Source organism: Pleurodeles waltl, chromosome 5 (assembly GCF_031143425.1).
Source record: "Pleurodeles waltl isolate 20211129_DDA chromosome 5, aPleWal1.hap1.20221129, whole genome shotgun sequence".
Classification (NCBI taxonomy): Eukaryota; Metazoa; Chordata; class Amphibia; order Caudata; family Salamandridae; genus Pleurodeles; species Pleurodeles waltl.
Genome location: NC_090444.1, coordinates 404118918 through 404130984, shown reverse-complemented (window position 1 = coordinate 404130984; position 12067 = coordinate 404118918). Strand labels below are relative to the sequence as shown.

Sequence of the window (12067 nt, the reverse complement as noted above, 5' to 3'; positions counted from 1 at the left end):
CACACGGTACCCAGAAGCTATTCCTCTAAGGACGGTCACCGCCCCCGTGGTGGGACGTGCCTTGATGGGGGTTTTTACCCGCATGGGGTTCCCCAAGGAGGTAGTATCTGATAGGGGTACAAACTTCATATCCACTTATATGAAGTCTCTGTGGAAGGTGTGTGGGGTAACCTACAAGTTCACCACCCCTTACCACCCCCAAAGTAATGGTCTGGTTGAGAGATTCAACCGCACCTTGAAAGGCATGATTCAGGGCCTGTCAGAGCCCTTGAGGCGTAAGTGGGACGTCCTCTTGCCATGCCTTCTGTTCGCTTACAGGGAGGTGCCTCAAAAGGGACTTGGCTTTAGCCCCTTTGAGCTCATCTATGGCCACCCTGTGAGGGGACCGCTCAGTCTGGTGAAGGAGGCTTTGGAGAAAGCTCCTAGTAAACCACCCCAGGATGTATTTAGCTACATGCTGGCACTAAGAAACCAGACTGCCCGCTTCAGGAGTCTCGCTCAGGAGAACCTGGAAGCAAGCCAGGAGGACATGAAACGGTGGTACGACCAGAATGCCACTCTGGTTGAGTTTCAGCCTGGACAAAAAGTGTGGGTCATGGCACCAGTGGAGCCTAGGGCTCTCCAAGATAAGTGGACTGGGCCTTTTGAGGTGGTGGAAAGAAAGAGCGAGGTCACCTATCTGGTAGACTTGCAATCCCCCAGGAACCCCTTGAGGGTCCTACATGTCAACCGCCTCAAACCACACTTTGAGCGAACTGAGCTATCCATGCTCCTAGCGACAGATGACGGGGTGGAGGAAGAGAGTGAGCCTCTTCCTGACCTCCTGTCTGCAGGAGAGAAAGATGGGTCTGTGGAGGGAGTGATCCTCTCCCCCTCCCTGACTGAGGAACAGCAGAGGGACTGTCGCCACGTGCTGGGACAGTTCGCCTCACTGTTTTCCCTGATCCCAGGAGTCACACACCTGTGCACACATGATGTGGACACTGGGGACAGTACACCTGTTAAACATAAGGTCTACAGGGTGACTGACAGGGTGAGGGCTTGCATTAAGGAGGAAGTCTCCAAAATGTTAGCCCTAAGGGTTATTGAGCACTCCAGCAGTCCTTGGGCCAGCCCAGTGGTCTTGGTCCCAAAGGCTACTGCTCCTGGTGCCACTCCAGAACTTAGGTTCTGTGTGGACTACCGGGGTCTCAATGCGGTCAGCAAGACTGACGCACACCCCATCCCCCGAGCTGATGAGCTCATTGATCGGTTAGGAGCTGCCAAGTACCTCAGTACGTTTGATTTAACATCTGGGTACTGGCAGATTGCCTTAACTGAAGGGGCAAAGGAGAGGTCAGCATTCTCTACCCCCGATGGGCACTTCCACTTCAATGTGATGCCCTTTGGAATGAAGAATGCCCCTGCCACCTTTCAGAGGTTGGTCAACCAGGTGTTGGCAGGACTGGATGAGTTCAGTGCCGCCTACCTGGATGACATTGCTGTGTTTAGTTCCACATGGGAGGAACACCTGCAACACCTCTGGAGAGTGTTAGAGGCCCTGCAGAAGGCAGGCCTCACTATTAAGGCGAGCAAGTGCCAAATAGGGCAGGGTTCTGTTGTGTACTTAGGACACCAGGTGGGGAGTGGCCAGGTGGCACCCCTACAGCCTAAGATTGACACGATTCTGGCTTGGGAGCCTCCCAAGACCCAGACTGAAGTGAGAGCCTTTTTAGGTCTCACAGGATACTATCGGAGGTTCGTTAAGGGATATGGTACCATTGTTACCCCCTTAACGGAGTTGACTTCTAAGAAGCAACCCAAGAAAGTGATCTGGACAGAGGCTTGCCAGAACGCTTTTGATGCCCTGAAGGCTGCCATGTGCACAGCACCTGTGCTGAAGGCACCTGACTACTCCACGGAGTTTGTTGTACAGACAGACGCCTCAGAGCATGGTATTGGAGCAGTACTCTCACAGCTGAATGAAGAGGGCCTAGATCAACCCGTAGCCTTCATTAGCAGGAGGTTACTACCCAGGGAACGTAGGTGGAGTGCCATAGAACGTGAAGCGTTTGCTGTGGTCTGGGCACTGAAGAAGCTAAGACCCTACTTGTTTGGGACTCACTTCCGAGTTCAGACCGACCACAGACCCCTCAGATGGTTAATGCAGATGAGGGGTGAGAACCCAAAACTGTTGAGGTGGTCCATTTCCCTACAGGGGATGGACTTTACGGTGGAACATCGACCCGGTACAGAGCACGCCAATGCTGATGGTCTGTCCAGGTTCTTCCGCCTTAGTGATGAGAACTCCCATGAGGTTGGGTAGTTGCTCCCCACTTTTAGCTGGGGGGGACACGTGTTAGACTTTTCATCCTTGGCGTGGTCTCCCTTAACTTTTTGCCTCTGTTCCCCAGGTTGTTGATGTGTGCTGGACTCTGATTTTGCTGTTTTTGCTACTCTGGGCACTTTACCACTGCTAACCAGTGCTAAAGTGCAAGTGCTCCTGTTTAAATTGTATGTAAGTGGTTTATCCATGATTGGCATATTTGAATTACTAGTAAGTCCCTAGTAAGGTGCACTAGAGGTGCCAGGGCCTGTAAATCAAATGCTACTAGTGGGCCTGCAGCACTGGTTGTGCCACCCACATAAGTAGCTCTGTAATCATGTCTCAGACCTGCCACTGCAGTGTCTGTATGTGTAATTTTACACTGTAAATTCGACTTGGCAAGTGTACCCACTTGCCAGGTCTAAACCTTCCCTTTCCTTACATGTAAGGCACCCCTAAGGTAGGCCCTAGGTAGCCCCAAGGGCAGGGTGCAGTGTATGGATAAGGTAGGACATATAGTAATGTGGTTTATATGTCCTAACAGTGAAATACTGCCAATTTCGTTTTCACTGTTGCAAGGTCTGTCTCTCTCATAGGATAATATGGGGGCTACCTTTAAATATGATTAAAGTGTAGATTCCCCTAGAGAGTAGATGGACATGTGGAGTTTGGGATCCCTGAACTCACAATTTAAAAATACATCTTTTAGTAAAGTTGATTTTAAGATTGTGAGTTTGGAAATGCCACTTTTAGAAAGTGAGCATTTTCTTGCTTAAACCATTCTGTGACTCTGCCTTGTTTGTGGATTCCCTGTCTGGGTCAGTTTGACAGTTGGGTTGTTTTTCACCTCACACCAGACAGTGACACAAAGGGAGCTGGGGTGTAATCTGCATTTCCTGATTAGCCATCTCTGCTAGGAGGGAGGGGTGGAGTGTTCACTCTCATCTGAAAGGACTGTGCCTGCCTCTGACAATGCTGTCTCCAACCCCCTGGTGTGTGTCTGAGGCCTTGCCTGGGCAAGGCAGGATTTCACAAGAAGGTGTGAGTCCCCTTTGAAGGAAGGTGACTTCAAAGACTAAAATGGGTATAAGAAGGGCACCCAAACTTACAAACTTTAGAAACACTTCTGGAATCAAGAGGAACCTCTGCCTGGAGAAGAGCTGATCGCTGAGGAACAAGTGCTGCCCTGCCTGTGACTGTGCTTTGTGGAGCTTTCCTGCAGTGCTGCTTCTGCCTGAGTAAGAGGGCAAAGACTGGACTTTGTGTGCCTTCCATCTTGAAGAAGAAATCTCCAAGGGCTTGATGTAGAGCTTGCCTCCTGTTATTGAAGTCTCAGGGATAGCAAAGACTTCTTCCTGCCAGCACCTGGAGTCTCTGGAGAGACCCCTACTCTGCTCTGTGGTGCCCTTCCAGTTCCTGGGACCCTGAAAGGAGAGGCTGGCAGCCTAAGGACAAAAATACACGCACCGAGCGCCGTGCGGAGAAAAGATCGACGCGAATCCGATCGCGGCTGAGAAAACGACGCGACGCCGGCTCCGCAGCTGAGAAACGACGCCGCAGGAAACGCGACCGGAGAATCGACGCCCGGAGCAGGAGAAACGACGCGCAGCATCGCTGACGAAGGCTGAGAGATCGCAACCAGCGCCGCGGGACTTTCGGACCGTCGCGTGGCTGGCTTTTTCGACGCGCCTCGCCGTGCCGAGCTGTTTTCGACGCATATACCCGTGCAGGGTTATTTTCGACGCACACCGCCCGTGCGGGGTTATTTTTGCCGCAAACCAGGTACATTTTCACGCTAGCAGCGCTAGTGTGGTGTTACAACTACCTAAAGACTCTTTTTATTTTAAACCTTTAAAAAATCATAACTTGACTTGTGTATGTTGGATTTTTGTCGTTTTGGTCTTGTTTTGTCTAGATAAATATTTCCTATTTTTCTAAACTGGTGTTGTGTCATTTTGTAGTGTTTTCATTAAGTTACTGTGTGTGTTGGTACAAATACTTTACGCCCAGCACTCTGAGGTTAAGCCTACTGCTCTGCCAAGCTACCAAGGGGGTAAGCAGGGGTTAGCTGAGGGTGATTCTCTTTTATCCTAACTAGAGTGAGGGTCCTTGCTTGAACAGGGGGTAACCTGACTGTCAACCAAAGACCCCATTTCTAACAAAGAGCATGTGCAAACGCCTAGTAATAAGCTCTACTCAAGTAAATTAGTTAATGCACCCACTGCAGAAGTCTTGACAGAACGAGAATGTCACAGATTACAATTCTGATATAGATTTTTCACTTCATCTCTGCATTGTTGATGCAAATGAGTTATGGCAATTTTGCTAAGAATGGCACCTGCTTTGCTGCTCTATGAAATGGCAGAACCTGTATTACCAAGCGCTATATATAAAATAAGAAATATTTTTTAAAAAGAGTTATTACCGGACTGCCCCAACATGCACCAGACAAAGAACCCTAGGGAAAAGGATGTGGTGTAAGGTCCACAGCTGCGGACTTTGAGCTGGGGAACATGGTTTGAGTCTCAGCGCCAGCTCAACATCCTGTGATTCAGGGAAAATCACTTAATCTCTCCTTGCTACTAAAAATAAATGTATTCTTGTGTAACGTAACTGGTGCTCATGTAAAGAGCTGCAATATCTTTGTATTGAGTTCGCACTATATAAAACTGCAAAAAAATAATAATAAAGTGCTCCAATAACTGTGTCAGTTTGCACTACATGAAACTGCAAAAAAAATACTAATAAAATAATAATAATTATCCTGACAGTTTTTTCACCTCTTCATCTCTGCAAGGTCGATGCAAATGAATTATCGGAATTTTGTTAAGAATGGCACCTGCTTTGCAGCACTATGAAATGGCAGAGCCTGTATTACCAAGCGTTATATAAAAATATCAGCTATTCCCAGACTGTCCCAACATGCACCAGAGAAAGAACCCTAGGTGAGAGGATGTGGCATAAGGGCCAGAGCTGCTGACATTGGAGCTGGGGTACACAGTTCTAGTCTGAGCACTGGCTCAGCATCCTGAGAGTCTGGGCAAATCACTTAATTTCCCCTTGCTACCGAAAATGAATGTGTTCTTGTGGAATGTAACTGGTGCTCATGCAAAGTGCAGTAATACCTTTGTATTGAGTTTGCACTATATAAAACTGCTAAAAAAATAAAGCACTCCGATACCTTCATGTCGAGTTCACGCTACATAAAAGTGCAAACAAATAAAAATATAAAAGACACCACAGACATCACAAAGAAGTAGCAAGATGCCCGAAACCGAGGAAGATGAAGAAACAACATACCACCATGAGCGAAGCGGAGATGCAAAAGAAAACACTCAAAGTTATCTGGCTGATCGTGCAATAATCCATGTAACAGGGTCAGCCTCCAAGGCGGTAACAAAAACAGCCTCAAGGTGGGACAAGCGTTTACAAACAACATGAAGGGATTTTTGAAAGGCAAGCCCAGGTATGAATGAAATTGATGGGAGAGATGGGCCTGGTTAAAGTTCACAGAATAGATTACAACAGGTCGAAAAGCAGAGCTTGCACGCTGCTATGCTCAACCTAAAAAATGTGGTGCGAGGCTTAACTCCTACTGAGACACAAGTCTTATGTGTTTTTCTCTGATGTTTCAAAACTCAAGAAAACTGAGTGCCACAACATCAGCCCACTCATAATCAAGTGGAGCGCAATTCCATTTGGTAATTCTGTTCCGACTCACTAATAACGTGCGCCTTAGTGTCCTTCATATTAATGAATCTGAATTATTATAGAACTGTTGTTGTCTCTCTAAAGTAGACAAACAGTGCCACCATGCAGCAGACCGTCATAAGTTCCTCTGTTGACCATTAAGTGCTGGTGCCAAGCACCAGAAACTACTGATGCAAATTAAGCACTGTTTCTGCATAGTACACAATAATATGCCACTCACCATTTCGAGTTTGTCATGGGTCATAATGTTAAAAGATTCCAATATTCAAAATGAATAGGCACTGCAAGAGTCAGAATACACAGACTTTAAGCAAAATTACGGGGTTGTTTATTATATTGCACCAGTATGTGTGCAGCCCTTGTGAGGCTCAAGAAATAAAATACAAAAGATTTCAGGCATGGTTGACAAAGAGAGGGTGATGCAAGCAAGTAATGTTTATAAGAGCATCTGAAAACCATTACTTCCCAAGGCTGGGCTCAATGTCATGCAAGCATGGAAAAGGTGGAGCTAAGGGACTGTGACTTATGTAGACTGGTGCAGGACTAATACAGGTGGACGGTATTCCACATTTTAACACTGCTACTGTTTGAGTGTGATGCAGTAATAACGCATGCAAAATAAAATAATAGAGCACCACAGCATGAAAAACATGACAGGATTATCATAAGCACGTATCTGTTGATATCTAAATGCAGAAACACTTGCAGGGCGATTTTGCCTCACTTATTGATCCAAACCGATAAATGTGGAGGTATAGTGCCCATCCTAACTGGTAATGTAATTACCACAGCAGGGTATTACTTTGTATGTATCACACCCCTCTTAATAAAGTCCTTTCCTTTGGAAAAAGTGAATGGAGTAAAAAGGGCAGTTCTTAACATAACACCTTAGTTTGTTTTACCTAAGGTTGTTCTGAAGCATGGACCATACTTCAAGTCAAAGGATTATAAAAGCACAGATTTACTTAGAGTCCTGTGCTAAATCCTGGGGTAATAACACAAGGGCACAATTTTAGAGCCAGGGTTTAGAGTAATAGTTGATACAAATGAGGAAGAGCAGGTGCTAAAGCATGTGTAGCATATTTTATCATATTTTTCAAGTTGTTTTACTTTGCTGGTGTCATTATATCACACTTTTCCTAAGACTGGATGTGGTAATGCTGCAAGTCTGAAAACATGTGGCAATGGGAGGAGGAGTGCTGCAATCTGATCAAAGTCCCTTCTCTAAGTGATGGGTATGCTATAATGCAGGTCCTGTGTTCAATATGCCACAGGACTCAAAATGCACCCTACTTACAAGGCCCAAAACAGCCAAAAATGGTTTTGTATTGTTTGTGTTCCCTTTTAGATGGGACCTGTCCTCAGAGTTTGGGCTGGACTGTTCATGTTGGAGGAAAGCAGCCTCAGTAGGCCTATAGCTGGACTCGGTCCAGAATTCCACACTGTAAAAAAAAAAAAAAAAAAAAACGATATGTGGTCCTATGTTCTTCGGAATAGCTGAGATTAATTCAAGAATCCAAATCTACTTCTTGGTTTTTTTTAACTCACTGAAATGTCTTAAATGCAATGAATATGCACAGAAATGGGTCCTGTGTTTACTGTTCACTAGGACATGTGAAAGCTGTACCTCACTGAAATGGACCAGCAAGGCCGAAATAGGACTTGGGCTGGACTTACTTGTATAAAACTACTCTGCCTGGAGTGGCGTAGACAGCAAAAACTATGTAAAGAAGTGTGGCCGAGTAATTGCCAGAGTAATTGCCAGTGGCTGATATTAATTCAAGCATTCAATCTATCATTTTTTTTCTGAGTAACTCAATACACGCTGCCGTCGTTATGGCACGTCTCTAAAATAAGGACCTTGCCGTATTTTTTAGTCAGAATTGTAACAGTCACTGCTGTTATGATGGAGTTGAAAAAGAGCGAAACATGCGTAGGGCGCTGTTCAGACATGAACTGACCACATAACGCATAATGCACATTATCTCTTCCTCTGCAACAGGACTCCTGCACGTTGTTTTATTGTCTGACTTTCTCCCCCTCCCACACTCACTATATACACTTTTTAGTAGGAATTGCAGGGTTTTTGATTAGCACAAATACCATATAAAAGGAGCAAAGGTTTAATTATAAAAACATATCTAGTTCTTCCACATTTTTCTTCCCAAACTTCATAATCTGTTTGCATTGGGAAGGGAACATCGACGAGCCTTCTGAAGCAGCAGGTTGCAACTTGCCAGAGCGCCTCGAACTATGAAACGCTGACTGGCTTGGCGAGTGGTGCGCTCTGATGCAAACGGCTGCATGCAGGCCGCACGGAATAAACACGAATAAAGGCGTTCATTGCTCCTGCAGAAAGCGAGACCTGCGCTGGGAAGCGCTCGGCAGCATTGCGATCATTCCTGCCCCAAAGCGGTGCCCTCCCGTGAAAGAACCGCGGGTTCCCGCACCCTCCCGGCCACGCATTTCTCAGATTCTCTACTCTCGCCAGGTTGAGGCAGAGAAGCACAGAGGAAAAACACCTAGCCTCTGGGCCCAGTCGGGTATTCAATGCTACACAAAGGGGTTGGATCGTAAAAGCAAATTATCAAGAAAAAAAGACAATGCTTTTGGGGCATATTGTAAATGGGAAACCTCTACGTAGTAATTTAGTGAAGCCTTGGGTACCCTTTCGACCTTCCACACAAACAATTACAATTTTTTACAGGCTTTCTACAGCGGGAACTTGTCTCCATGACATTGTAGCGCACTACAAAAGAAACAGATTACGTTACACAGTGTTTGGTAGGCGCAGGATATTAAATGATTTGCCCTAAATCTCAGGATTTTGAAGCCGAGGCCGGGATTCGAACCTCGTTACCCAGTTCCAACATAGGCAGCTCTGAATACTAGGTAAAGTCCTGCGATACCACAAGAAAATAAAAACAGGTAGTCTTAAAACAGCTCTGCGAGAAACCTTGTACCAGAAGCAAGCCAATACCCGCCGAACTCCCCCGACAGCGTGAAACCGAAGCACGTTATATGCCTAAAGCTATGGTTCCGGTTCTTCAAAAAGTTTTGTTTTAACTGTGTGAATAGCGTCCCTTATGGCGCTGGCACGGACATCCAGGTGCTGAAAGCAGTGTTCCCCAAACAGAAGCGCCCTGGCCTTACCTCTTCGGGCAGAGTTACAGAGAGGGCAGGTTTTTCGCAGTTCCCAGCTTCCTTCTGTAGACAGCGGAGCCTCTCCCTCTCTGTTCGCCGCGCGGTGCACACATCAGCACCTGGACACAGGTAGTGAAAAGGGCCCTCGGAGGCTGCGCTGCCCGGATAACAGACAGCCCTCTGAAGTGGTAAGTCACACCCACAGCATGCAGCGCCTCGGGCTCCATTCACTGGGAGAATGTCTTCGTCTGCCTCGTGACATCATCTGCGGCTAGCCACACACCTTTTCAGCACAGCACCGCCCCCAGTTCTTCATGGCCACCGCAAGCACACACACACCTATGTTTGTTTAGTTTCACTGTCGGCGTGCCGTTCACCAACAACCCTCAGTTGAAGAGGATCTATTGATTTAGGTAGTCCGCGAGGGTAGAAATTGATTACATAACCTACAATATAATTCAGTAAATGTCACACGCTTATCTCGGTCATTCCAAACTCATCCAAAACATAGGTTTCTCATATTTGCTGCCTTTTCGAAAATGTACGTATATATAAACCGTACTGTATGTCATCCTCTATAGCGACACAGGTGCAATACTGCCTATTTAATTAAAAGTCCAAATAATAATGTCTGTGCCAATTCATTCAGGAATCTACCACCACATATAACTGAAAGGAATGAAACAGACTTGAAATATGAAGTATCGGGCTAAAACTACTGTGTTAGATTGCATATGGGTTTACAGTTCTCAATCCATTACAAACTGACGGGGCTTTTCAAATACGTAACTTACATTTGTGAGTAATTACACTTTTAAGTAACTTTACTACTTTAGGCTATTCAGAAAATCTGGGAGTAAAGTTACTCAAAATTTAGACTTGCACGTCTCCACCTCTTGAAAAAGGAAGGGAAGACAAATTTAGTAGTGTAAGTCCAACATCACACATGGCCAACCACTGATAGTTGAATACTCTACCATGGAAAATAATTGAGGTAGGGACCTAAAATAAGACCCAATAAGGAATAATTTTACATTAATTTAAATTATTTAAACTAGTTACAAATATAAATAAAAATCATCTAATAGTAAAACAATATCTAAACATAAACCATATTTATTAATTACATATACAAATCTAAATTTTCCTAGAGTTCACAAAGGAAAGTCTTAATTTTATTAAAGACACAGTGGCAAGTATTATGCTTTCTCTAAACTTGCTTTATGAAATAGCAGCAGTCAAGACTATTAGAATAAAAAATAACTAATCCCATGAGGCTTAGAAACAATAAGCCAGTTGGAAGCAAACTGTAGTCCAAATGCTTAACCAATCATAATAGCTATCTTTACTGCAAATATCCTTCACTTCTTGAGCGAGAAGCCATGCAGAAGTATGAAAAAATGCCAAAATAAGAAACACAGTATACATTACAAAAACAAGCGTATCTGAGGACATTCTGAGATGGCTGGCCTGTTGCTTGGATGCTTTTAAAGAATTTCCCATGCACAGTTGAGGATGATTAGGAAAGAAATAAGTTAATTTTGTTTTTGTGCATTTTCCTATGTTAAAGACAACTGCCAAGCAAGTGAAATGGTGGGAAGAAATGTAAAAATGTCTAACATCGGAGAGATGTTTGAAGGAAATAAGGTATAACAACATTGTCAACTTAGCAGATGGCATTTTGAGAGAGAGAAGCATTTCTGTCCAGGATATAAACATCTGCAAAACCAAACTACCATCCCATAGTTGACTCCCTTTAATAGTTGGCAAACAAGGGGGTGATCTCCAGCAGGTTTTCCATTCATATGTGAATGATTTGCTGAGTCTGGCGATCTGAATACGATGACCTTCTATAAGTCTTGCCTTCACTACCTTATGAAGCTGAAAAATTTACGATGAATGTGATATCTGCTGAAAAGGGTTTAGTAGATATTCCTATACGCCAGCTGGAGCGTCCTTTCCCACACAACTGAAGAAAGCGCTCTAGAAGAACTACTGGACTGAGACCAGTAGGGAAGGACACTCTTATTGTAGTTTACTCCTTATTGAGTGAGAAGGGCTTCTAATGAACTTTTTCAAGCAATACCTGTGATCTGTACGAGAGTTTGCTTTTCATGATTTAATGTGTACAGAACTCTGGACATTGCGTGTTTAAATGTAAAAAAAACTTGTTTTGATTGAGTATAGGTGTCATTTATTGTTTTTGAGTATAAGGAATCGCTATGTCATTGTGTTCTGTATTTTTTGCATTTCTCTGTAACTTATTATGAAGTGCCATTTACACATTTGTACACATGGAAGATGAGGGCATTTTGTTTAATTAGTAAGATGATGCAATTTAAATAGTGAAACGTAAATAATATATCATCACACACAGGATTAAGGTGCTGCTTTGTGTATGTGATTCTAATTAAGTTACCTGGCGGAGAGCTCATGTGTATTTTGTTCTGCTTTATTTGATCCCTCCCCACTTAATCCCTGCCGCATCAAACCCCTTTGCCTCTGACTTCTTAGAGATGACATGGCCATGCTCAGTGATAAAAGGGTTTTGACAGACAGTCACTTTGAGCCTGGGAAGTGCCTGGGAAAAATGAGTTTGATCATGATAGAAGTATGGTTACTGGGTCTATATGTCTGCTGAAAAGGAAAAAGCATGAGCACCAGATTTATTGACCTGGTCCTATTGCACCAGATTTATTGACCTGGCCTTAGTGCTTGCTCGGTGAGCAATAGCCATGCATTGGAGATCTCCTGAGGGTCCCCTCCTGCAGATGGAAAGCTGAGTTGAAGAAATGGGTAGGGGCAGAAGGCATAGCCTTACACAGTGAGAAACACTGAGCTGAGAGCTACATAAACACCCTACAGTTGACATCTGCAATGAATTGGTAGGTTCCTTTGAGGAACTAT

General features: G+C 44.6%; 1 protein-coding gene across 1 annotated transcript in view; it reads right to left on the bottom strand.

The window, feature by feature from the left end:
- FERMT1 (FERM domain containing kindlin 1) overlaps positions 1-9464 on the bottom strand; it is a 219813-nt gene extending 210349 nt beyond the window's left edge. Inside the window, exon 1 of the mRNA XM_069234152.1 lies at positions 9170-9464. The gene's annotated coding sequence lies outside the window, so the exon portion shown is untranslated. The remainder of the gene's footprint in view (positions 1-9169) is intronic.
- Between the last annotated feature and the right edge of the window lie 2603 nt (positions 9465-12067).